Genomic DNA, 25,077 nt, shown 5'->3' on the forward strand with positions numbered 1-25,077 from the left:
TGGCCATAGTATTACCACTTAAAGCAATAGATTAAATAACACTTTTAAACAAAGTCATTTAATACTGAATTCTAATACACTGGTATATTTTAAAGTGAGAAACCGGATTTCTTTCAGATAGTCTAAATAAGAATGATAATCAAAATTGAAGGCATCTACAGTTTTTAATCACTTGTTTTAAATATTGGTCATAATGGTCCAACTTAGAGTTTTAATTTTAATTACCTTTTAAAAGATTCAATATGGTTTATAGAAAGAATTCAGAGAACATAATTATATACTCAACCTCCCTCCCTTCTTTTTCCTTCTTTGTCATTTTTTTAGCTTATGAAATGACATTTTCAGTTTACATTACATTAAAAAGGGTTGTTGAATCAAGGGCAAGTTTAACAGGCAAAAAGCAAAAAGATCCTAATTTAGAGGGAATACAGACAGTGGCTCTAAACAATATTTGAATATCACATCTAAACAATATTTGAAGAAATTGATAAAATAAATATTTTAGTTTCTCCTACTAAAATGCTCAGGGAAAGTCTTTCATTATTTATCAAATATTAGTGCAAAAATATGGATTTAAATGATCCCAAAAAGTGATCAAGTTTTGTGTAATAAAGTCCAATTTTTGTCAAGGCTTTTTGACAGTCTCACAGAAAACTTGTGTTTGTGAATGGGAAGAATAATATCAAAATGTCCATACTACCAAAAGCAATTTGCAAATTCAATGCAATCCCAATCAACATACCAACGATGTTCTTCTCAGAGCTAGAAAAAATGATGCTAAAATTCATATAGAAACATGAGAGATGCTTAACATCTAAAGCAATATTATAAAGCAAAAAAAAAGCTGGAGACATCACATCATATTTTAAGACATATTACAAGGGTCAGCACTATGACAAAGCAGGTAAAGTCACCGTCTGCAGTGCCGGCATCTCATATGGGTGCCAGTATGTTTCCCAGCTGCTCCACTTCTTATACCCCTCTCTGTTATAGCCTGAGAAAAAAGTAGAAAATGGCCAACGTCTTTGGGCCCCTGCACCTGCATAGAGACCTGTTAGAGGCTCTTGACACTTGGATTCAGATCAACACAGCTCCAGCCATTGTGGCCATTTGGGGAGTAAACCAGTGGATGGAAGACCTCTCTCTCTCTGCCTCTACCTCTCTGTAACTCTGCCTTTCAAATAAATAAATAAACTGCAAAAAAAAAGAAGAGGTGTTAGCACTGACATAATAACAGACACATAGTTCAATGGACAAGAATAGGTAGCATAGAAATAAACCCAAATTTCTACCAGCAACTCATATTTAACAAAGGAACTAAAATGACCTGGAGAAAGAAGAATCTGTTTCACAAGTGGTGCAGAGGAACTTGATTATCCATATGTAGAAGCCTGAAAATAGACTCCAACATCTCTTACACTATGTGAAAGTGAACTCACAGTGAATTAAAAATCTAATCATAAGACCAAAACCCAAGTAAACATAGGGAAACTCTAAATATTGTCAACAGACAATAGCTTTTGGGTAAGATTCCAATAGCAATAGTAACAAAAATAAAAACAGAGACATTTGAGTATATCAAACTAAGATACTTCTTCCCAACAAAGTAAACATCAGAGTGTAGATACAGCGAAGAGAATGGCAGGAAAAATTAAAACTCTGAATGTTTACAGATTTCCAGAACATTTACATAAATTGGAAAAACTCCAAAAAATACACTAAAGAAACAGGCAAGGATCTGAATAGACATTTTTCAGAAGAAATGTAAATGGTCAAAACATGTGAATATGCCTGATGTCACCAGCCATTATGTAAATATAAATTAGAACACAATATCAGTCTCCAACACCTGTGGGAGAATACAATGCTTAGGTTTTTGTGTGTGCAGCAAGTGGGTTTAGAGGACCCTGTTCACCTCTGGAGAGCAGAGTCTACAGGGGGGTAAAGAAACCTTACTGCTTTCCTAATGGGCTTATTAAGTTCTTGACCAGTGCCTGTTAGTCTTGCCACAAACTTTCTAGTCTCACTACTTTCCTTCTTCTTCCTCTTCTCTGTGACTTGTAAAATAGTATACACTCTATATACTGTGGATACTTTTGATTTATTTTATTCCTTCTGTCTCTTATGAAGTTCCTCCATGAAAGCACAGACCTCAAAATATTCATTCATTTATGCAGTCTGCAGATTTCATGAGCTACTAAATTCCAAGTAGTATGTTAAAGGCAAGATCTAGGCCTAAGAGAAAAGTGGTCTGAATTCTGTGCCTAGAAGAGGATTTGGGACATAGTAGAACTTCAATGAAGTGCTGTGTGAATGACATGCACTCAGTAAATGAGTAATCTAAAGCATACACTGCATTTAAGCAACACAGCAGCCCTACTCACCTCAGGTAGAGCAATTGAGAGGAATAATGTGAACAAAAATAAGACATCAATAAGTTGAATAATAACAGAAAAAATGAGATGGATGCCAACATTACTGAACTATTTTTGAGGAATTAAATTGATAGAGGGGCTGGCATTGTGGCTAAAGTGGGGTAAGCTGCAATCTGTGAGGCCAGCATATCATGTGAGTTCCACTTTGAGTTTAGGAATCTCCACTTCCAATTTAGCTCACTGCTAAATACCTGGGAAACCAGCAGAAGATGGACAAAGGACTTGGGTCCTTGCCACTCACGTGGGAGACTTGGATGAAGCTCCTGACTTCAGCATGCCCCAGGCTCAGCTGTTGAAACTCTGGGGTGTGAGCCAGCAGATGAAAGCTATCTCTGTCTTTCCCTCTCTCTTAAATCCACCTTTCAAATAAACAAATATTTAATAAACAAATTGTCTGATTTAAAAATACACAAAACCATGAACAATACTATATCAACTTTATGCCAAAATGATAAAAAATAACAAATGCTAGAGAGCATATGGGAAAAGAAAACCTTCATATATGGTGGGTGAAAACACAAATTAGTACAGATGTTATGGAGAACAGTATGGTCATTCCTTAAAAAGGATAAAAATTGGGGCCGGTGCTGTTGTGCAGTGGGTTAAAGCCCTGGCCTGAAGGGCCATGGACAGTGCATCTAAAGGGGCAGACCACCTTTCACAACCTCTCCACTTACAGCTAAAAGGGTTTTTTTCCTGTATGTGTTGTCCTGGGGACTATCGCATGAGAGTTTTTTAAAGATTTATTTATTTATTTGTTTGTTTGAAAGTCAGAATTATAGAAAGCAAGAGTGAGATAGAGATCTTCCATCCACTGGTTCATTTCCTAAATGGCCACAATGGTCAGGGCTGGGCCAGGCTGAAACCAGGAGCCAGGATCTTCATCTGGGTCTCCCATGTGAGTACAGGGGCCCAAGTACTGGGGCTATCTTCCACTGCTTTTCCAGGTATATTAGCAGGGAGCTGGATCCAAAACAGAGCAGCCAGGACTTGAACTGGCACCCATAGGTGATGCAGGCTATTGCAGACAACACAGCTGAGGTCCCACATGAGAAATTTTAAAGTAGGTCTTGTCACATCCCGGATAACTACAGATGGGACTTCTTATTCTGGAAGAGTCAATCTGAGAAAAGACTTTAGCTGCTAAATGGGAAAACACAGGAATGGAGGCAATGGGAGAGCCTGATATCATCTGAGCTCACCATTGGCATCTATGGGCTTTGTAAAAAGCACTGAGGTACAAGAGATATGACCGCTGCTTTGGGCACCTGAGAACCCATCATCAGCTTTTGTCCTGAGGACATGGGCCAGCTGATATCCATACATGACTGTCTCTGAGGTAGGCACAGAAAAGTGAAAGTGAGCACCCTCTTTTTCATCAACTTCTGCCACTTTTTCACTCACATCTCTGTTTGGTGACCCAGCTGCACAAGGTATGTTTTCCCCTTGCAGTGTTACATTTAGGTGGATTCTTTGAAAGGGGTTGTCCTTAACACTTGGAGATGCTGGCTGCATTTACTGGCAGGATCGGTGGCTACAAAGGTGGGCATCAGCTGCAGGATGCAACACACTGACTGCATGAGCCTTGGGCAACTTGGAGGAGAGACATTGGGATGTTTTCTTCCTCTGAATGGTGCAGCAATGTGCAGCTTCACTGGATTGGAAAATGACTTGAGGTATTTTACTTGAAGCAGATGGTGCAATCAGATTGACAATAGGGTTCAAATTCTGAGTGGCTGTAAGGTAGAGTCAACAAAATGTGGAAATGAAAATAGGATGTCCTCAGAGTCAGATTCTCTCACTCTGATGTGTCAGATACTTATGCAATGGGTCTGTTTTCAAGGAATTTTGTAAAATCAGACACCCAGTTGCAAGTCACTGACTTTGAGTGTCTTAAAAGTACTTTGCAGTTTTGCTCCAGAAATTCAAACTCTTCTGACCTTTGAGAAATTGTTTCCTCCATTACTTATGGCTATGCTGCGTGCCATCTTCCCTCTCCTCATTCAGGTAGTTGCTCCACCTGATCTATGCTGTGGGCACAGGCAGAGCCTGCAGCCAGCCAACCAGTGGAATGTGTGTGTGAGGCACTGGCCACTGAGCTGCTGCTTCCCAACCATGAGAATCTGCATCAGTGGTATGTGCTCCCAATCACCAGCAGCAGTGTGATCCACCAGCCTTGCCCAGAGTAATTCCACAGTCACCTGATTTAGTGCTGCCCTGGTCCTCACCACCCCTCTCCACTCATGCCCCACCATGGGCTAGGGGACTGTGCTGCATGAGGGGGTCTACCCAAGAGGCCTGGGGTCAGTGGTGACCCAGAGTGTTCTAGACAACCAGCCCACCCTGAGGGAGGGAGACAACTAGTTCCTATAGTTCAACTCACAGTCAAACTTACAAAAAGGATGCAGGTATACCTTTTTTTCTAATGAAGATAACATTGGGAAGGCATTGTGCTTAGCAGTTAAGATGCCATTTTGGGGGGATGGTGCTGCAGTTTAGTAAGTTAAGCCTTCACCTGCAGCCCTGACAACCCATATGGGTGTCAGTTTATGTCCTGATTGCTCCTCTTCTGATCCAGCTATCTGCTTAAGGCCTGGGAAAGTAGTTGAAGATGGCACAAGGATTTGGGCCCCTGCATCCACATGGGAGACCTGAAGGAAGCTCCTGGCTCCTGGCATTTGATTGGCCCAGTTCTGGCCATTGCAGCTATTTGGAGAAAAACCCTGAGGATGGAAGACCTCTCTCTCTCTCTCTCTCTCTCTCTCTCTCTCTCTCTCTTTCTGCCTCTCTCTGCCTCCTAAATAAAGGAATAAATCTTTTTTAAAAAGATGCCATTTGGGAACAGTGTCCCATGTTGGAGAACTTGGCTTCACATCTTGGCTCTGGATGCTTACTCCACTCTCCTGCCAGCACAGACCCTGAGAGGCAGTGCTGACTGGTCAGGTAGTAGGGTTCCCCACTCATGTGGGAGCCTTGCATTCAGTTCCAGCTCCTAGCTTTAGGCTGACTCAGATCTACGTTGTTGGTGTTTGAGAAGTGAACCAACTGATGAGAGCTCTGCTACAGTCTCTCCCTCTCAAGTAATTTTTTAAATGTTTTTCTCATTGTAAAACAAGGCAGCATGGAAAACAAGAATATTGAAAGTTTCAAAAAATCTATAATTCTATCATACAATTAACATTATGGGCATTGATTTCTACACATTAAATGATTGTCAGTATAAATTATTGCCCTACACTTTTTATAGACACTATTCAAAGCATATCCTCAACTAATTCAATTAATTTAAAGGATTTATTAAATGATAGACTACATTAAATTTATGGATGAATTTTATCAAGCATCATCCAATGTAAATGATTACCATATGTTTGCACTTTTGGGAATCATTCTATTGTGAATATTTTGGCATCAATATAATTCTGTTTAAAATTTCTTTATAAAAATATCTGGACTAGAAATCAATTGAATAGTATTTCATGGTTTTGTTACCTAATGACAAATTGCCTTCATTGAGGTTTATAAGTATTTATTCTTTCAACACTAATGTTATGTGTTTATCAAATACAGTTATATTAAGATACATTTGGGGTTGGCACTGTGGCATAGTGGGTAAAGCTGCAGCCTGGCACTGCTAGCATCCCAAATGGATGCTGGTTCGAGTCTCGGCTGCTCCACTTCTGAGCCAGCTCTCTGCTAAGGCCTGGGAAAGCACTGGAAGACGGTCCAAGTCCATGAGCCCCAGAACTCACATGGAGGACCCAGAAGAAGCTCCTGGCTCCTGGCTTTGGGTCAGTGCAGCTCTAGTCATTGCAGCCAATTGGGGAGGGAACCAGCAGATGGAAGACCTCTCTCTCTCCTTTCTGCCTCTTCTCTCTCTGTGTAAATCTGGCTTTCAAATAAATAAATAAATAATTTTTAAAAAGATACGTTTGTTTGCAAACAATATGTGACATCAATACAACTACTTAAATTTTCTCATACAAGTAGTTTAATTTGGGGGCCTGAATTATGGCTGATTGGTTCTATAGTCTAATGATATCTTTGAACCCAACCATTTTCCCCTTCTGTATGAATTTCAGTGTTGTATATTACTAGAATTCTGAAAAAAATTCACAGGAACTTTTTAGGCATCATCTAAACATCATAATCTCCAAAGAGTAAAAATTATTGCAAACCATGATTTTCTAGAATTATTTCTTTGTATAATGCTACAATTTTAGTGTAGCTTTAAATTGAGCACACACACACATACACACACACACACCCATGTACCCTACATACATTCATAAATGCACATACACAATTAGCAAGTCTCCAATGCATTTACCAATGTGCATCAATATGCTAGTTTAAGATTACTGCCAAAGAATAGTCCCTTTCTTTAAATACCAATTTACTCTATTTATTTATTTATGACCTAAAATGATGCAGTTTAGTTACTGTTTTGAAAAAGAAGCAGGTATCATCACAAAGCACAAATGAGTGAATAAGTTATGTTATCTAGGGAATTAGATAAGAAATGGCTCACTCATCAAATTAAAATGAATTGAGTTACAATGTTTGAGTTACAATGTCAAGCAAAATATGAAGTTTTACAAAAATTGAATGTATATAATTTCAAATAAATTTTGAGTTGTATCTAAATGTGTACACTACAACATTAAGCATAAAGGCACAGATATTTAAATACCTTTATTTAGGAAAATGTGAATAGATAATAATAATAATTGCTAACATTTATTTTATTCCAGGTGATGTTTCCAGAATTTTATGTTTCCAGAAAAATGGAGGTAGCTCCTGTTATCTTAACTTTAAAGAAAATGCAACTGAGGCATGAAGAGGTAAGTAACTGGTTTGCCCAAGGGTATATAATCATGAAGTGGCAAAGCCTTAGACTTGGCATGATCTGAATGGCAGCATTTTTTTTTCACAAATTCAATGTTTGATCTATTTCATATATTCACTAAAAGGATTTACTATCAAATACTTTCTGATAAAACCTATGAAAACTGAAGATGAGTATTGCTCCAAACCAAATACTTAAGCCTAGCATTAGGTGTAGCAGGTAAAGCCATTGTCTTTAAATTTAGCAAAGATATGCCTTGTTAGATGAGTGTACTTTGTGTAATTCTTCTTGTCAGTGTATACACTTTAGAAATTGAATTCAGAGGCCAGTGCTGTGGCACAGCATGTTAAAACCCCGGCCTATGGTCCCAGCATCCCATATGGGTGCTGGTTTGAGTCCCAGTTGCTCCAATTCTGACCTGGCTCCTTGCTAATGCACCTGGGAAAGCATCAGAGGATGGCTCAAGTCCTTGGGCCCCTGCACCCATGTGGGAGACCTGAGAAAAGCACCCAGCTCTGGGCTTCAGATCAGCTCAGCTCTGGCTTTTGCAGCCAATTGGGAAGTGAACCAGCAGATTGAAGACTTTTCTCTCTGTCTCTACCTGTCTATGTAACTCTGTCTTTCAAATAAATAAAAATAAATCTAGAAAAAAATTGATTACATCAGGCAACACATATGAACTTTTTACAGAAAGATTGACCTTTAGAAAAATTTTAGACCTACAGAAAAGAAATTGGTACAAATGTGAACTTTTGAATAAATATCTATTTTTCATGAATGCATGGTGTTATAAAACACAGCAATACATCACTGAGAACCAAAAATAATTGGACTATCTCATTCTGTGATTTGAAATCTATTGACAAATATCCTTTATTTTTCTTACAGAGAATGTAAATAGTGTTGTGATATCAAACTCATTCTAAGTTTAGGTACCCCATGGAAAGTTTGATCTAATGAAAACAAATCTGTTGGATCATTTATCTCATACATTCCACTACCATTAAAATAATATATCTGTCATAATACATCAAGAATAAAACATATTTATGCCTAAAAATACAAATTCAACTATTACAAACTGTTCAGCAAAATTTAAAATTGTATGTTTTTAATATTCTAAAATGAAACATTTTTCTTTGCTTCTCAATAAAAATGTGATACACTTTAACATCTTCAGAATAAGAACTGAGAGTGTACAAAGCATTATTTATTTATTTATTTATTTTTTGCCAGGCAGAGTTAGACAGTGAGAGAGAGAGACAGAGGGAAAGTCTTCCTTCCATTGGTTCACCCCCCCAAATGGCCACCATGGCCTCCCGATATCCCATGTGGGTGCAGGGCCCAAGCACTTGGGCCATCCTCCACTGCTCTCCTGGGCCACAGCAGAGAGATGGACTGGAAGAGGAACAACCAGGACAGAACCAGCACCCCAACTGGGACTAGAACCTGGGTGCCAGCACTGCAGGCAGAGGATTAGCCTTGTGAGCCACGTCACTGGTGAAATATATTTTAAGGAGAGAATTTGTAATGTTCATTTTTAAAGGAACAAAAACATTTTTCACTTCTTGGTTTGCATTTTAAATTTGTATTTTAGCCATCCTTACTGGTTACTGCAAATTACCACATACTAGAATTAATTGCTTCTCAAGATTTACAATTTGTTTCTTCACTTTAAAGGAAAATATTTGTGTCTCTTGAGTAAACAAGTAAATATTATGACTTGGCATCATTTTATAAAACTCAAATCTGTAAGAAATCAAAAACCACTGCTGAAATATTCTATAAGAATGTACTCATGCATATTGTTCTTACAATAGATTCACCCGTGTCATAGGAGAGCAACTCCTTGCTCAACATTCAAAATTTTCACATTCTTCTAAATATTCCTTTTAACATAGTGACCACAGTTGAACACAAGAGAGTCTTTAAAATTAAAAGAAATAATTTGGGTATGCTGACTTTCCTAGTCTTCTTGTTTTCCTGGGACAGAGTATCTTTTTTGAATGTAAGCTGACAAGGATACAACCCCCTCCACAAAGTAAAATTCCTTATCATTAGAGCACTGCTCCTGACCCCTGCTCACTTGTTCCTCTATGTGGGATTTATGAATGACTTGCATGAATGGAGATATTGGAAAGAGGCAATGAGCTACCACCCCCCCTTTTCTTTATTTAGCACTTTTCTAGGATGCCTATGAGAGAACATGAGTTCTTGTCTGCCCTGTTTTATACTGTAAATTTAGCAAAAAACCTGTACTCTGTAAGTGACTAGGTAACGATGCAATGTAATGTACTAGGGCAATGGAAGGGAATCTTTGTTGCTAAGCACCAAGACCAACAACTCTGTGGGCTAGAAAGCTTACATTTTGACTTCTTTCCATGTCCAGCTTGAATCATTCAGAATTCAGAGAAAGTAGGAATGTAAGTTATGAACACACTTCACTGCCACAAATGTTATGATACTCATCAGTTTGCAATCAGAAATGATTTAAAATTTAACCAAAAATACCACAGTAAACTATGGCAGATTCATCAACACCTACACTTATAATTAACATCCACATTTATAATTGTATCTTTCTATGAATGATCTGACAGGAATTATTATCTGGGATGGATAATTAACAACTCCTTTTATAATTTTTATAATGTACCAAAAAAGTGAACTTTGAATCCTTTGGGAATTGGATAAGCTAAATATATTTGTATATGATGAGTCCAGGCTGAGAACTTGTAAGCACAATACCAACCATAATACCTACTAAAAAATTAAATACCTTGGAATAAATGTAACTAAGAATTTGAAAGATTTTAACAATGAAAATTACAAAACATTAAAGGAAGAAATAGAAGAACACACAAAAAAATGGAAAAATATTTCATGTTTGTGCACTGGAAAAATTAATATCATCAAAATGTTTATACTACCCAAGGTGATTTATAGATTCAATGAGATCCCAATCAAAACTCAAGAACATTCTTCTCAGATCTAGAAAAAAGAATGCTAAAATTTGTGTAGAAACACAAGAGACCCCCAAATAACTAAAGCAACATTAAACAAGAAAAAATTGGAAGTATCAGAAGACCAGATTTCAAGACATACTACAGGACAGTTACAAACAAAATAGCCTGCGACTGGAAGAAAAAAAGACATGTATACCAATGAAACAAAATATAAACCAAAAAAATTAATCCATGCAGCTACAACCAACTAGTCTTTGACAAACCAGCTAAAATCAATCCCTGGAGAAAGGACAGTCTCTTCAACAAATAGTGTTGGGAAAATTGGATCTCAACATGCAGACATATGAAACAAAACCTGTACTTACACCCATACAAAAATCAACTCACAACTCATCATGAATCTAAATCTATGACCTGATATCAACATATTACTAGAGGAAAACATTGGGAAAACTCTGCAAGATATTGGCATAGGAAAGACTTCTTGGAAAAGACCCCAGAAGCACAGGCAATGAAAGCAGAAAGAGACAAAAGGGATTACATCAGGCTTAGAAGATTTGTGCTGCAAAGGAAACACTAAGCAAAGTGAATAGTGGTAGAAAATATTTGCAAACTATATAACTGATAAAGCGTTAATATCTTGAAGTAACACCTTAACAGTAGGGACTCCAGTTTGGAGCACTTGAGACTCCATTCTGGAAAGGTGCCCCCCCACACACCATGAGATTCTGCTCTGAAACTATGATCTAAAACAGTTGAATAATAGCAGCCCACTACATCACACTTGGCAGAGCACAGAAACCCCCTAGCAGGATCGCTCAAGCTTGGAAACAGATAGACTAAACATAGATTAATGATAAAAATGCAATTTGTCTATGTTCTACGTATGATTAAAATCAATACCTGGATTAATGTCAAGATTATAATTGGAATTGTTAAGATTGTAACTGGTATTGTCAATATTATAATTGATACTAGTTTACTGATACTAGATTATTGATACTAGCTTATAATTGATACCAGTTTCACATAGGTTTTAAGTCAGTAACCAGTAACCAGATCTTGGATTGAGATAGCCACAACACACCAGATATTTCTGCATTCCTCCAGGCATATCCAGACAAAGTGGTGTGGAATTTGGGTGAAATTTAACCAAAAAATCACCATCACAGTTGTTTTGGAGAAAAGCACAATCTTTCTCTTAGGCAAGTGGAACCACTGACATGTTTACAAACACAAATATCATGTTTCCTCGGGTTTCTGAAGCTTTCTGCCAGGAGAACTTGAATGTGTGGAGGATGTGACTCCATGTGGAATCAATTAGTGTTGTGGGCAGAAAACAAAAAGTTACATGGTAAAATTCACTCAAAACCAAATGTCCCTATATAATGTCCAGAACACACATACAAATGCAACGGTTGTAGCAAGACTTAGGATTGACATAGCCACAACTCAACAGATATTTCTGCTTTCCTCCAGGCATATCCAGACAAACTGTTGTGGAATTCAGGTGAAATTTCACCCAAAAATCATCATCAAAGTGGTTTTGGGAAAAGCACAATCTTTCTCTTCAGCAAGTAGATCCAATGTCATGTGTACAAACAAAATATCATGCTTACTCAGGTTTCTGAAGCTTTCTGCTAGGAAAACTTGAATGTACACAGGATTTGAATCCATGTGGAACCAATTAGCCTTTCCTAGCAGAAAACCAAAGGTTACATGCTAATATTCTCTCAAAACTGTAAAGTCGGTAGATAATGTCCAGAAAACACAAACAAACACAGAGGCTGTAGCAAGATATGGGATGTATCCACAACAGACCAGATATTTCTGCATTCATCCATGCATATCTGGACAAGGTGTGGAATTTGGGTGAAATTTAAGCAAAAAATCACCATCAACATGGTTTTGGAGGAAATTACAAATTTTCTTTTTTGTAAGTGGATGCAAGGTAATGTTTACAAAGACATATACCATGTTTTCTCGGATCTCTGAAGTTTTCTGCCTAGAAAACTCAAATGTGTGGAGCATTTGACTCCATGTGCAACCAATTAGAGTTTGCCAGCAGAAAACCAAAACTTACATGCTAAAATTCTGTCAAACCCGTAAAGTCGGAAGATAATGTCCAGAAAAAAAAGAAAAAAAAAACAGAGGCTATAGCAAGATTTTCAGATTGAGATAGCCACAACACACCAGATATTTCTGCTTTCATCTAGGCATAGCCAGACAAGGTGGTGTGGAATTCAGGTGAAATTTAACGAAAAAATCACCGTCAAAGTGGTTTTGGAGAAAAGCACAATCTTTCGCTTTCACAAGTGGAACCATTGTCATGTTTACAAACAAAAATATCATATTTACTCAGATTTTTGAACTTTTCTGCCAGGAAAACTCGAATGTGTGGAGGATTTGACTCCATGTGCAAGCAATCAGCGTTTGACAGCAGAAAACAAAGAGGTTACATGCTAAACTGCATTCAAAACCATAAAGTCCGTAGATAAAGTCCAGAAAACAAAAACAAACACAGAGGCTGTAGCAAGATCTAGGGTTGAGATAGCCACAACACACCAGATATTTCTGCTTACATCCAGGTATATCTGGACAAAGTGTTGTGGAACTCAGGTGAAATTTAATCAAAAAATCACCGTCAAAGTGGTGTTGGAGAAAAGCAAATCTTTCTGTCCAGCAAGTGGATCCAATGTCATGTTTACACAGACAAATATTAGGTTGAAATTTAATCAAAAAATCACCATCAAAATTGTTTTGGAGAAAAGCAAAATCTTTCTCTTCAGCAAGTAGATCCCATGTCATGTTTGCAAAATGTGTGGACGATTTGACTCCATGTGGAAACAGTTAGCTTTTGCGGGAAGAAAACAAAAAGTTACATGGTAAAATTCAATAAAAACCTAATGTTACTAGATAATACCCAGAATACAAAAACAAACGCAGAGGCTATAGCAAGATTTGAGATTGACATAGCCACAACTCACCAGATATTTCTGCTTTCCTCCAGGCATATCCTCACAAAATGTGGAATTTGGGTAAAATTTAACCCAAAAATCATCATCAAAGTTGTTTTGGGAAAAGCACAAACTTTCTCTGGCTTGTGGATCCAATGTCATGTTTACAAACAAAATATCATGTTTGCTTAGATTTCTGAAGCTTTCTGCCTAGAAAACTTGAATGTGTGGAGGATTTGACGCCATGTGCAACCAATTCGTGTTTGCCGGCAGAAAAGCAAAAATTACATGCTAAACTTCACTGAAAACTGTAAAGACCATACATAATGTCCACAAAACACAAAAAAACACAGAGACTGTAGCAAGATCTGGGATTGAGATACACAAAACACAGCAGATATTTCTGCTTTCATCAAGGCATATCCAGACAAACTGGTGTAGAATTCGGGTAAAATTTAACCAAAAAATCACCATCAAAATTGTTTTGGAGAAAAGCAAAATCTTTCTCTTCAGCAAGTAGATCCCATGTCATGTTTGCAAAAAGAAATATTATGTTTTCTCGTGTTCCTGAAGCTTTCTGCCTAGGAAACAAGAATGTGTGGAAGATTTGACTCCATGTGGAAACAGTTAGCTTTTGCGGGAAGAAAACAAAAAGTTACATGGTAAAATTCAATCAAAACCTAATGTCACTAGATAATGCCCAGAATACACAAATGCAGAGGCTGTAGCAAGATCTGAGATTGACATAGCCACAACTCACCAGATATTTCTGCTTTCCTCCAGGCATATCCTCACAAAATGTGGAATTTGGGTAAAATTTAACCCAAAAATCATCATCAAAGTTGTTTTGGGAAAAGCACAAACTTTCTCTTTGGCTTGTGGATCCAATGTCATGTTTACAAACAAAATATCATGTTTGCTTAGATTTCTGAAGCTTTCTGCCTAGAAAACTTGAATGTGTGGAGGATTTTAGTCCATGTGCAACCAATTAGCGTTTGAGCGCAGAAAACAAAAAGTTATATTATAAAATTCGTTCAAAACCTAAATTTCGTAGATAATGTCAAGAAAACACAAACACAGAGGCTATAACAAGATCTCAGATTGAGATAGCCACAACACACCAGATATTTCTGCTTTCTTCCAGGCATATCCGGTCAAAGTGGTGTGGAATTCAGGTAAAATTTAACAAAGAAATCACCATCAAAATTGTTTGGAGGAAATTGGAATCTTTCTTTCAGCAAGTGAATCCAGTGTCATGTTTACAAAAGCAAATATCATGTTTGCACAGGTTTCTGAAACTTTCTGCCTAGAAAACTCGAATGTGTGGAGGATTTGACTCCATGTGCAACCAATCAGCGTTTGCCAGCAGAAAACAAAAAGGTTACATGCTAAACTGCATTCAAAACCATAAAGTCCTTAGATAATGTCCAGAAAACACAAACAAACACTGAGGCTGTAGCAAGAACTAGGATTGACATAGACACAACTCACCAGATATTTCTGCTTACATCCAGGCATATCTGGACAAATTGTTGTGGAATTTGGGTGAAATTTAACCAAAACAATGACTGTCAAAGTGGTTTTGGAGAAAAGCACACTCTTCCTCTTCGGCGAATGGATCCTAGGTCATGTTTACAAACACAAATAGCATGTTTGCTCAGGTTTCTGGAGCTTTCTGCCAGGAAAACTCGAATGTGTGGAGTATTTGACTCCGTGTGGACCAATTAGCGTTTGCCAGCAGAAAACTAAAAGATTATAAAATTCACTCAAAACTGTAAGTCCATAGATAATGTCCAGAAAACACAAACAAACACAGAGGCTGTAGCAAGATATGGGATTGTGACAGTCACAACCCACCAGATATTTCTGCTTTCATTCAGGCATATCCAGACAAACTGGAGTAGAATTCGGGTAAAATTTAACCAAGAAATCACCATCAAAATTGTTTTGGAGGAAATTGGAATCTTTCTTTCAGCAAGTGAATCCAGTGTCATGTTTACAAAGGCAAATATCATGTTTGCACAGGTTTCTGAAGCTTTCTGGCTAGATAACTCGAATGTGTGGAGGATTTGACTCCATGTGGAACCAATTTGGGGTTGCTGGCAGAAAAGCAAAAATTACATGCTAAAATTCACTCAAAACCGTAAAGACCATAGATAATGTCCAGAGAACAAAAACAAACACAGAGGCTGTAGCAAGAACTAGGATTGACATAGACACAACTCACCAGATATTTCTGCTTTCATCCAGGCATATCTGGACAAAGTGTTGTGGAATTCGAGTGAAATTTATCCAAAAAATCACTGTCAAAGTGGTTTTGGAGAAAAGCACACTCTTACTTTTCGGCGAATGGGTCCAAGGTCATGTTTACAAACACAAATAGAGTGTTTGCTCAGGTTTCTGGAGCTTTCTGCCAGGAAAACTCCAATATGTGGAGTATTTGACACCTTGTGGAACCAATTAGCATTCCCCAGCACAAAACTAAAACATTATAACATTCACTCAACACCATAAAGTCCATAGATAATGTCCAGAAAACACAAACAAACACTGAGGCTGTAGCAAGATCTGGGATTTAGACAGTCACAACCCAACAGATATTTCTGCTTTCCTCCAGGCATATCTGGACCAAGTGTTGTGGAATTTGGGTGAAATTACCCCAAAAATCACTGTCAAAGTGGTTTTGGAGAAAAGCACACTCTTCCTCTTTGGCGAATGGATCCAAGGTCATGTTTATGAACACAAATAGCATGTTTGCTCAGGTTTCTGGAGCTTTCTGCCAGGAAAACTCGAATGTGTGGAGTATTTGACTCCTTGTGGAACCATTTAGCATTTCCCAGCACAAAACTAAAACATTATAACATTCACTCAACACCATAAAGTCCATAGATAATGTCCAGAAAACACAAACAAACACAGAGGCTGTAGCATGTTCTGGGATTGAGACAGTCACAAGCCACCAGATATTTCTGCTTTCCTCCAGGCATATCCAGACAAAGTGGTGTGGAATTCAGGTGAAATTTAACCAAAAAATCACCATCAAACTTGTTTTAGGAAAAGCACAATCATTGTCTTTGGCAAGTGGATCCAAAATCATGTGCACTAACAGAAATATTATGTTTTATTTGGTGTCTGAAGTTTTCTTCCTAGAAAAATTGAATGTGTGGATGATTTGAATCCATGTGCAACCAATTAGTGCTTGCCATCAGAAAAACAAATATGACATGCTTCAATAATCTCAAACCCGTAAAGTCCGTAGATAATGTCTAGAACACCAAACAAACACAGAGGCTGTAGCAAGATCTGGGATTGACATAGCCACAACACACCAGATATTTCTGCATTCCTCCAGACATATCCTGACAAGGTGGAGGTGGAATTCGGGTGAAATTTAACCAAAAAATCACCTTCAAAGTGATTTTGGAGAAAAGCAAATTCTTTCTATTCGGCAAGTGGATCCAATGTCATGTTTACACACAAATATATAATGTTTGCTTTGGTTTCTGAAGCTCTCTGTCTAGAAATCACAAATGTGTGGAGGATTGACTCTATGTGGAACCTACTAGTGTTTGCCAGCAGAAAACAAAAAGTTACATTATAAAATTCATTCAAAACCTAAGGTTTGTAGATAATGTCCAGAAAATACAAATACAGAGGCTGTAACAAGATCAGGATTGAGATAGCCACAACACAGAATATATTTCTGCTTTCATATAGGCATATCCGGACAATGTAGTGTGGAATTTGGGTGAAATTTAACCAAAAAATCAAGGTGAAAGCGGTTTTGGAGAAAAGCACAATCTTTCACTTCGGCAAGTGGATCTAATGTCATGTTTATACACACAAATACCATGTTTTTTCAAGTTTCTGAAGCTTTCTGCCAGGAAAACTTGAATGTTTGGAGGATTTGACTCCATGTGCAATCAATTAGCATTTGGCAGCAGAAAACAAAAAGTTACATGCTAAAATGCATTCAAAATAGTAAAGTCCTTATTAATGTCCAGAAAACACAAAAAAACACAGAGGCTGTAGGAGGATCAGAATTGAGATAGCCACAACACACCAGATATTTCAGCTTTCATCCAGGCATATCCAGAAAATGTGGTGAAGTTTTCTTCCTAGAGAACCCAAATGTGTGGAGGATTGACTCCATGTGGAACCTACTAGTGTTTGACAGCAGAAAACAGAAAGTAACATTATAAAATTTGTCAAAACCTAAAGTTCGTAATAATGTCCAGAAAACACAAACAAACACAGAGGCTGTAGCAAGATCAGGAGTGAGATAGCCACAACAAACAAGATATTTCTCCTTTCATCCAGGCATATCTGGACAATGTAGTGTGGAATTCGGGTGAAATTTAACCAAAAAAATCACCGTGAAAGTGGTTTTGGAGAAAAGCACAATTATCTCTTCTGCAAGTGGATCTAATGTCATGTTTACAAACACAAATATCATGTTTTCTCAGGTTTCTGAAGCTCTCTGCCTAGAAAACTTGAATGTGTGGAGGATTTGACTGCATGTGGAACCAATTAGTGTTGGCCAGCAGAAAACAAAAAGTTACATGCTAAAATTCACTCAAAACCTTAAGTCCGTAGATGATGTCCTGAAAACACAAACAAACACAGAGGATGTAGCAAGATCTGGGATTGAGATAGCCACAACACCCCCGATATTTCTGCTTTCATCCAGGCAGATCTGGACAAAGTGTTGTGGAATTCGGGTGAAATTTAACCAAAAAATCACCGTCAAAGCGGTTTTGGAGAAAAGCCCAATCTTTCTATTCAGCAAATGGATGCAATGTCATGTTAAAAAATAAAATATCATGTTTGCTCAGGTTTCTGAAGCTTTGTGCCAGGAAAATTCGAATGTATCTAAGAGTTGACTGCATGTGGAACCAATTAGCATTTGCAGGTAGAAAACAAAAAGTTACATGCTAAAATGCATTCAAATGCGTAAAGTCCATAGGTAATGTCCAGAAAACACAAAGAAACATGGAGACTGTAGCAAGATCTCGGATTGAGATAACCACAACATACCAGAATTTTCTGCTTTCCTCCAGGCATTTCCGGACAAAGTGTTGTGGAATTCGGGTGAAATTAAATCAAAAAATCACCGTCAAAGTGGTTCTGGAGAAAAGCACAATCTTTCTCTTCAGCAAGTGGATACAATGTCATGTTTACAAACAGAAATAGCATGTTTTATCAGGTTTCTGAAGCTCTCAGCCAGGAAAATCTAATGTGTGGAGTATTTGACTCCATGTGCAACAAATTAGCAATTGCTGGTAGAAAGCAAAAAGTTACATGCTAAAATGCATTAAAAACCGTCAAGTCCATAGATAATGTTCAGAAAACACAAACACAGAGGCTGTAGGAAGATCTGGGCCTGAGATAGCCACAATACACTGGATATTTCTGCTTTCCTCCAGGAATATCCGGACAAAGTGGTGTGGATTTCGCATGAAATATAAACCCAAAATCACCATCAAAGTGGTTTTGGAGAAAAGCACAGTCTTTCTGTTCGGCAAGTTGAATCAATGCCATGTTTACAAACACAAATATCATGTTTGTATGGGTTTCTGAAGCTTTCTACCAGGAAAACTCGAATGTGTGGAGGATTTGACTCCATGTGCAACCAATTAGCATTTGCCTGCAGAAAACTAAAAGTTACATGCTAAAATGCATTGAAAACCGTAAAGTCTGTAGATAATGTCCAGAAAACACAAACACAGAGACTGTAGCAAGATCTCGGATTGAGATAGCCACAACACACCAGATATTTCTGCTTTCTTCCAGGCATATGCGGTCAAAGTGATGTGGAATTCGGGTGAAATTTAACAAAAAATCACCATGAAAATTGTTTTGGAGGAAATTGGAATCTTTCTTTCAGCAAGTGAATCTAGTGTCATGTTTACAAAAGCAAATATCATGTTTGCACAGGTTTCTGAAGCATTCTGCTTAGAAAACACGAATGTGTGGAGGAATTGACTCCATGTTGAACCATTTAGGGTTTGCCGACAGAAAAGCAAAAATTACATGCTAAAATTCACTCAAAACCGTAAAGACCATAGGTAATGTCCAGAAAACACAAACAAACACTGAGGCTGTAGCAAGATCTGGGATTGAGATAGCCAAAACACATCAGATATTTCTGCTTTCATCCAGGCATATCCGGACAAAGAGTTGTGGAATTTGGGTGAAATTTAACCCAAAAATCACTGTCAAAGTGGTTTTGGAGAAAAGCACACTCTTCCGCTTCGGTGAATGGATCCAAGGTCATGTTTATGAACACAAATAGCATTTTTGCTCAGGTTTCTGGAGCTTTCTGCCAGGAAAACTCGAATGTGTGGAGTATTTGACTCCTTGTGGAACCATTTAGCGTTTCCCAGCACAAAACTAAAAGATTATAAAATTCACTCAAAACCATAAAGTCCATAGATAATGTCCAGAAAACACAAACAAACACAGAGGCTGTAGCAAGATCTAGGATTGACATACCCACAACACACCAGATATTTCTGCTTTCCTCCAGGCATATCCAGACAAAGTGGTGTGGAATTTGGGTGAAATTTAACCGAAAAATCACCATGAAAATTGTTTTGGAGGAAATTGGAATCTTTCTTTCAGCAAGTGAATCCAGTGTCATGTTTACAAAAGCAAATATCATGTTTACACAGGTTTCTGAAGCTTTCTGCTTAGAAAACACGAATGTGTGGAGGAATTGATTCCATGTTGAACCAATTAGGGTGGGCCGACAGAAAAGCAAAAATTACATGCTAAAATTCACTCAAAACCGTAAAGTCCTTAGAAAATGTCCAGAAAACACAAAAATACACAGAGGCTGTAGCAAGATCTGGGATTGAGATAGCCACAACACACTGGATATTTCTGCTTTCCTCCAGGCATATCCGGACAAAGTGTTGTGGAATTTGGGTGAAATTTAACCCAAAAATCACCGTCAAAGATGTTTTGGTGAAAAGCACAATATTTCTGTTCGGCATGTGGATCCAATGACATGTTTACAAACACAAATATCATGTTTGCTTGGGTTTCTGAAGTTTTCTGCCTATAAAACTCAAATGTGTGAAGGATTTGACTCTATGTGCAACCAATTAGTATTTGCCAGCAGAAAACTAAAAGTTACATGCTAAAATGAATTCAAAACTGTCATGTCTGTAGATAATGTCCAGAAAACACAAACAAACACAGAGGCAGTAGCAAGACCTAGGATTGACATAGGCACAACACACCAGATATTTCTGCTTTCATCCAGGCATATCTAGACAAAGTGTTGTGGAATTTGGATGAGATTTAACCAAAAAATCACCATGAAAGTGGTTTTGGGAAATGCACAATGTTTCTCTTCAGCAAGTGGATCCAATGTCATGTCTCCTAACAGAAATATTATGTGTTATCTGGTGTCTGAAGCTTTCTGCCTAGAAACATCAAATATGAGGATGATTTGAATCCATGTGCAACCAATTAGTGCTTGCCAGCAGAAAAACAAAAGTTACATGGTAAAATAATCTCCAACCCGCAAAGTCCGTAGATAATGTCCATTACACACAAACACAGAGGCTGCAGCAAGATCTGTGATTGACATAGACACAACACACCACATATTTCTGCTTTCATCCAGGAATATCTAGACAAAGTGTTGTGGAATTCGGGTGAAATTTAACCAAAAAATCACCTTCAAAGAGGTTTTGGGGAAAAGCACAATCTTTCTCTACGGCAAGTGGATCCAGTATCATGTTTACAAACAGAAATGTCCTATTTTCATGGGTTTCTGAAGCTTTTTGCCAGGAAAACTCGAATATGTGGAGGATTTGACTCCATGTGGAACCAATTAGGGTTTGTCAGCAGAAAACTAAAAGTTAGATTATAAAATTCACTCAAAACCTTAAAGTCCGTAGATGATGTCCAGAAAACACAAACAAATACAGAGGTTATAGCAAGATCTTGGATTGAGATATCCACAACACACCAGGCATTTCTGCTTTCATCCATGCAAATCTAGACAAAGTGTTGTGGAACTCGGGTGAAATTTAACCAAAATACCACCTTCAAAGTGGTTTTGGAGAAAATCAAATTATTTCCATTCGGCAAGTGGATCCAATGTCATGTTTAGACACATAAATATAATGTTTGCTTGAGTTTCTGAAGTTTTCTGCCTGGAAAACCCAAATGTGTGGAGGATTGACTACATGTGGACCTTCTAGTGTTTGACAGTAGAAAACAGACAGTTACATTATAAAATTCGTTCAAAACCTAAAGTTCGTAATAATGTCCAGAAAACACAAACACAGAGGCTGTAGCAAGATCAGGATTGAGATAGCCACAATACACAAGATATTTCTGCTTTCCTCCAGGCATATCCGGAAAAAGTGGTGTGGAATTTGTAGAAATATAACAAACACCGTCAAAGTGGTTTTGGAGAAAAGCACAATTTTCTCTTCAGCAAGTGGATCTAATGTCATGTTTACAATCACAAGTATCATGTTTTCTATGGTTTCTGAAGCTTTCTGCCAAGAAAGCTTGAGAGTGTGGAGGATTTGACTGCATGTGGAACCAGTTAGTGTTTGCCGGTAGAAAACAAAATGTTACATGCTAAAATTCACTCAAAACCTCAAGTCCGTAGATAATGTCCAGAAAACACAAACAAACACAGAGCTGTAGCAAGACCTAGGATTCCAATAGCCACAACACCCTTGATATTTCTGCTTTCATCCAGGCAGATCTGGACAAAGTATTGTGGAATTCGGATGAAATTTAATCAAAAAATATCCTTCAAAGTGGTTTTGGAGAAAAGCACAATTTTCTGTTCAGTAAGTGGATCCAATATCATGTTTGAAAACAGAAATATTATGTTTTCTTGGGTTTCTGAAGCTTATTGCCTAGAAAACTCGAATGTGTGCAGGATTTGACACCACGTGCAAAAATTAGTGCTTGCCAGCAAAAATCAAAAGTTACATGCTAAAATACATTCAAACCCCTAAAATCGGTGTATAATGTGCGGAAAACACAAGCAAACACAGAGGCTGTAGAAAGATCTGGGACTGAGATAGCCACAACATACCAGATATTTCTGCTTTTCTCCAGACATATCCGGACAAAGTGGTGTGCAATACAATAGAAATTTAACCTAAAAATCACTGTCAAAGTGGTTTTGGAGAAAAGTACAATCTTTCTGTTCGACAAGTGGATCCAATGTAATGTTTATAAACACAAATATCTTGTTTGTTCGGGTCTGAAGCTTTCTGCCAGGAAAACTCGAATGTGTGGAGGATTTGACTCCATGTGGAACCAATTAGATTTCCCGCTGAAAACAAAAAGTACATGCTAAAATGCATTCAAAACAGTAAAGTCCGTATTAATGTCCAGAAAACACAAACAAACACAGAGGCTGTAGCAAAATCTGGGATTGAGATGGCCACAACACATCAGATATTTCTGCTTTCCTCCAGGCATATCTGGACAAAGTGGTTTGGAATTCAGGTGAAATTTAACCAAAAAATCACCGTCAAAGTGGTTTTGGAGAAAAGCACAATCTTTCTTTTCAGCAAGTGGATCCAATGTCATGTATATAAATGCAAATACCATGTTACTTTGGTTTCTGAAGCATTCTGCCAGGAAACTCGAATGTGTGCAGGATTTGACTCCATGTGGAACCAATTAGCATTTGCCTGTAGAAAGCAAAAAGTTACATGCTAAAATGTTTCAAAACCGTCAAGTAAGTAGATATTGTCCAGAAAACCAAACAAACACAGAGGCTGTAGCAAGATCTGGGATTGAGATAGCCACAACACACCAGATATTACTGCTTTCCTCCAGGCATATCCAGACAAAGTTTATGGATGTTGGGTGCAATTTAACCCAAAAATCACCGTCGTAAAAGTGGTTTTGGAGAAAACCACAATCTTTCACTTCAGCAAGTGGATCCAATGTCATGTATATAAATGCAAAATCATGTTTGCTCAGGTTTCTGAAGCTTTCTGCCAGGATAATCTAATGTGTGGAGGATTTGACTCCATGTGCAACCAATTAGTGTTGCCGGTAGAAAACAAAAAGTTACATGCTAAAATGCTTTCCAAACCGTCAAGTCCGTAGATTTTGTCCAGAAAATACAAACAAACCAAGAGGCTGTAGCAAGAACTCGGACTGATATTGCCACAATACAACAGATATTTCTGCTTTCCTCCAGACATATCCTTACCAAGTGGTGTTTAATACAGGTGAAATTTAACACAAAAATCATCGTCAAAGTGGTTTTGGAGAAAAACACAATCTTTCTGTTCCTCAAGTGGATCCAATGTCTTGTTTACAAACACTAATATCATGTTTACTCGTGTTTCTGAAGCTTTCTGCCAGGAAAATTCGAAAAATCTAGAAGTTGACATCATGTGGAACCAATTAGCTTTTGCCGGTAGAAAACAAAAAGTTACATGCGAAAATGCATTCAAAACCGTAAAGTCTACAGATAATGTTCAGAAAACACAAACAAACCCAGAGGCTGTAGCAAGATCTGGGAATGAGATAGCCACAACACACCAGATATTTCTGCTTTCCTCCAGGCATATCTGGAAAAACTGGTTTGGATTTCGGGTGAAATTGAACCAAAAAAATCACAGTCAAATTGGTTTTGGAGAAAAGCACAGTTTTTCTCTTTGGAAGGTGGATCCAACATCAAGTTTATAAACACGAATATCATGTTAGCTCGGGTTTCTGAAGGTTTCTGCCAGGAAAACACTAATGTGTTTAGGATTTGACTCCATGTGCAACCAATTAGCATTTGATGGTAGAACACAAAAAGTTACATGCTAAAATGTATTCAAAACCATAAAGTCTATAGATAATGTCCAGAAAACACAAACAAACATTGAGACTGTAAAAGATCTGGGACTGAGAATCCCACAACTCACCAGGTATTTCTGCTTTCCTCCAGGCATATCCGGACAAATTGGTGTAGAATTCAAGTGAAATATAACCGAAAAATCACCGTCAAAGTGGTTTTGGAGAAAAGCACAATCTTTCTTTTGGCATGTGGATCCAACGTCAAGTTTATGAACACAAATATCATGTTTGCTCGGGTTTCTGAAGCTTTCTGCCAGAAAAATTTGAATGTGTGGAGGATTTGACTCCATGGGAACCAATTTGCATTTGCCTGTAGAAAACAAAATGTTACATGCTAAAATGCATTCAAAACCATCAAGTCCATTGATAATTTCTAGAAAACTCCAGAAACACAGAAGCTATAGCAATATCTGGAATTGAGATAGCCACAACAGACCAGATATTTCTGCTTTCCTCCAGGCATATCCGGACAAAGTGGTGTGGAATTCTGGTGAAATTTAACCAAGAAATCACTGTCAAAGTGCTTTTTGAGGGGGGCAGAGCCAAGATGGCGGAATAGTGAGGGCGCACACTGATAATCTGGGAAAATTTAGTTTAATATAAGGGTAGTTACGGTATCCTCAGAAAAAGGACCAGCAAAATATTGCAGAGGAAACTCTTCTGGATCTAGTGCCTGTGAATCGGAGGACCTACTGCAAGAGCAGGGTCGCCCACCGCACGGAAGCTGAACTGCAGGAGCTGCAGAGTCTGAGTGCCAGTGCGGGAAGGGGAGTCGATGTGACACAGACACCAGCAGGGAGAGGAGAGATGCCCAGGGCTCTGAGTCCACACATCGGTGCTGGAAGGGGAGGTGAGCTCAAAAACCTGAGACATTGGTGGGGAAACGGAGGTCAGAATCTAGAGGGGAGCCAGAAAGTGCACCAGACTCACTACCGGAGAGAAGGAAAAAAAAGGTGGGGGGTTTCTCTCTCCAACAACCTTGCAAAGGTTGCAAGGCATCAAGGCTTGCAAGAGTTTCC

General features: G+C 38.1%; 1 long non-coding RNA gene across 1 annotated transcript in view; it reads right to left on the reverse strand.

Annotated features, from left to right (window-relative positions):
• The window catches only part of LOC138845070 (uncharacterized), a 38,753-nt gene extending 14,349 nt beyond the window's left edge, over positions 1 to 24,404 (reverse strand). Inside the window, exon 1 of the long non-coding RNA XR_011381797.1 lies at positions 24,127 to 24,404. This is a non-coding gene — a long non-coding RNA (uncharacterized lncRNA). The remainder of the gene's footprint in view (positions 1 to 24,126) is intronic.
• Between the last annotated feature and the right edge of the window lie 673 nt (positions 24,405 to 25,077).

The sequence above is a fragment of the Oryctolagus cuniculus genome, chromosome 13, assembly GCF_964237555.1.
Source record: "Oryctolagus cuniculus chromosome 13, mOryCun1.1, whole genome shotgun sequence".
NCBI classification, from domain to species: domain Eukaryota; kingdom Metazoa; phylum Chordata; class Mammalia; order Lagomorpha; family Leporidae; genus Oryctolagus; species Oryctolagus cuniculus.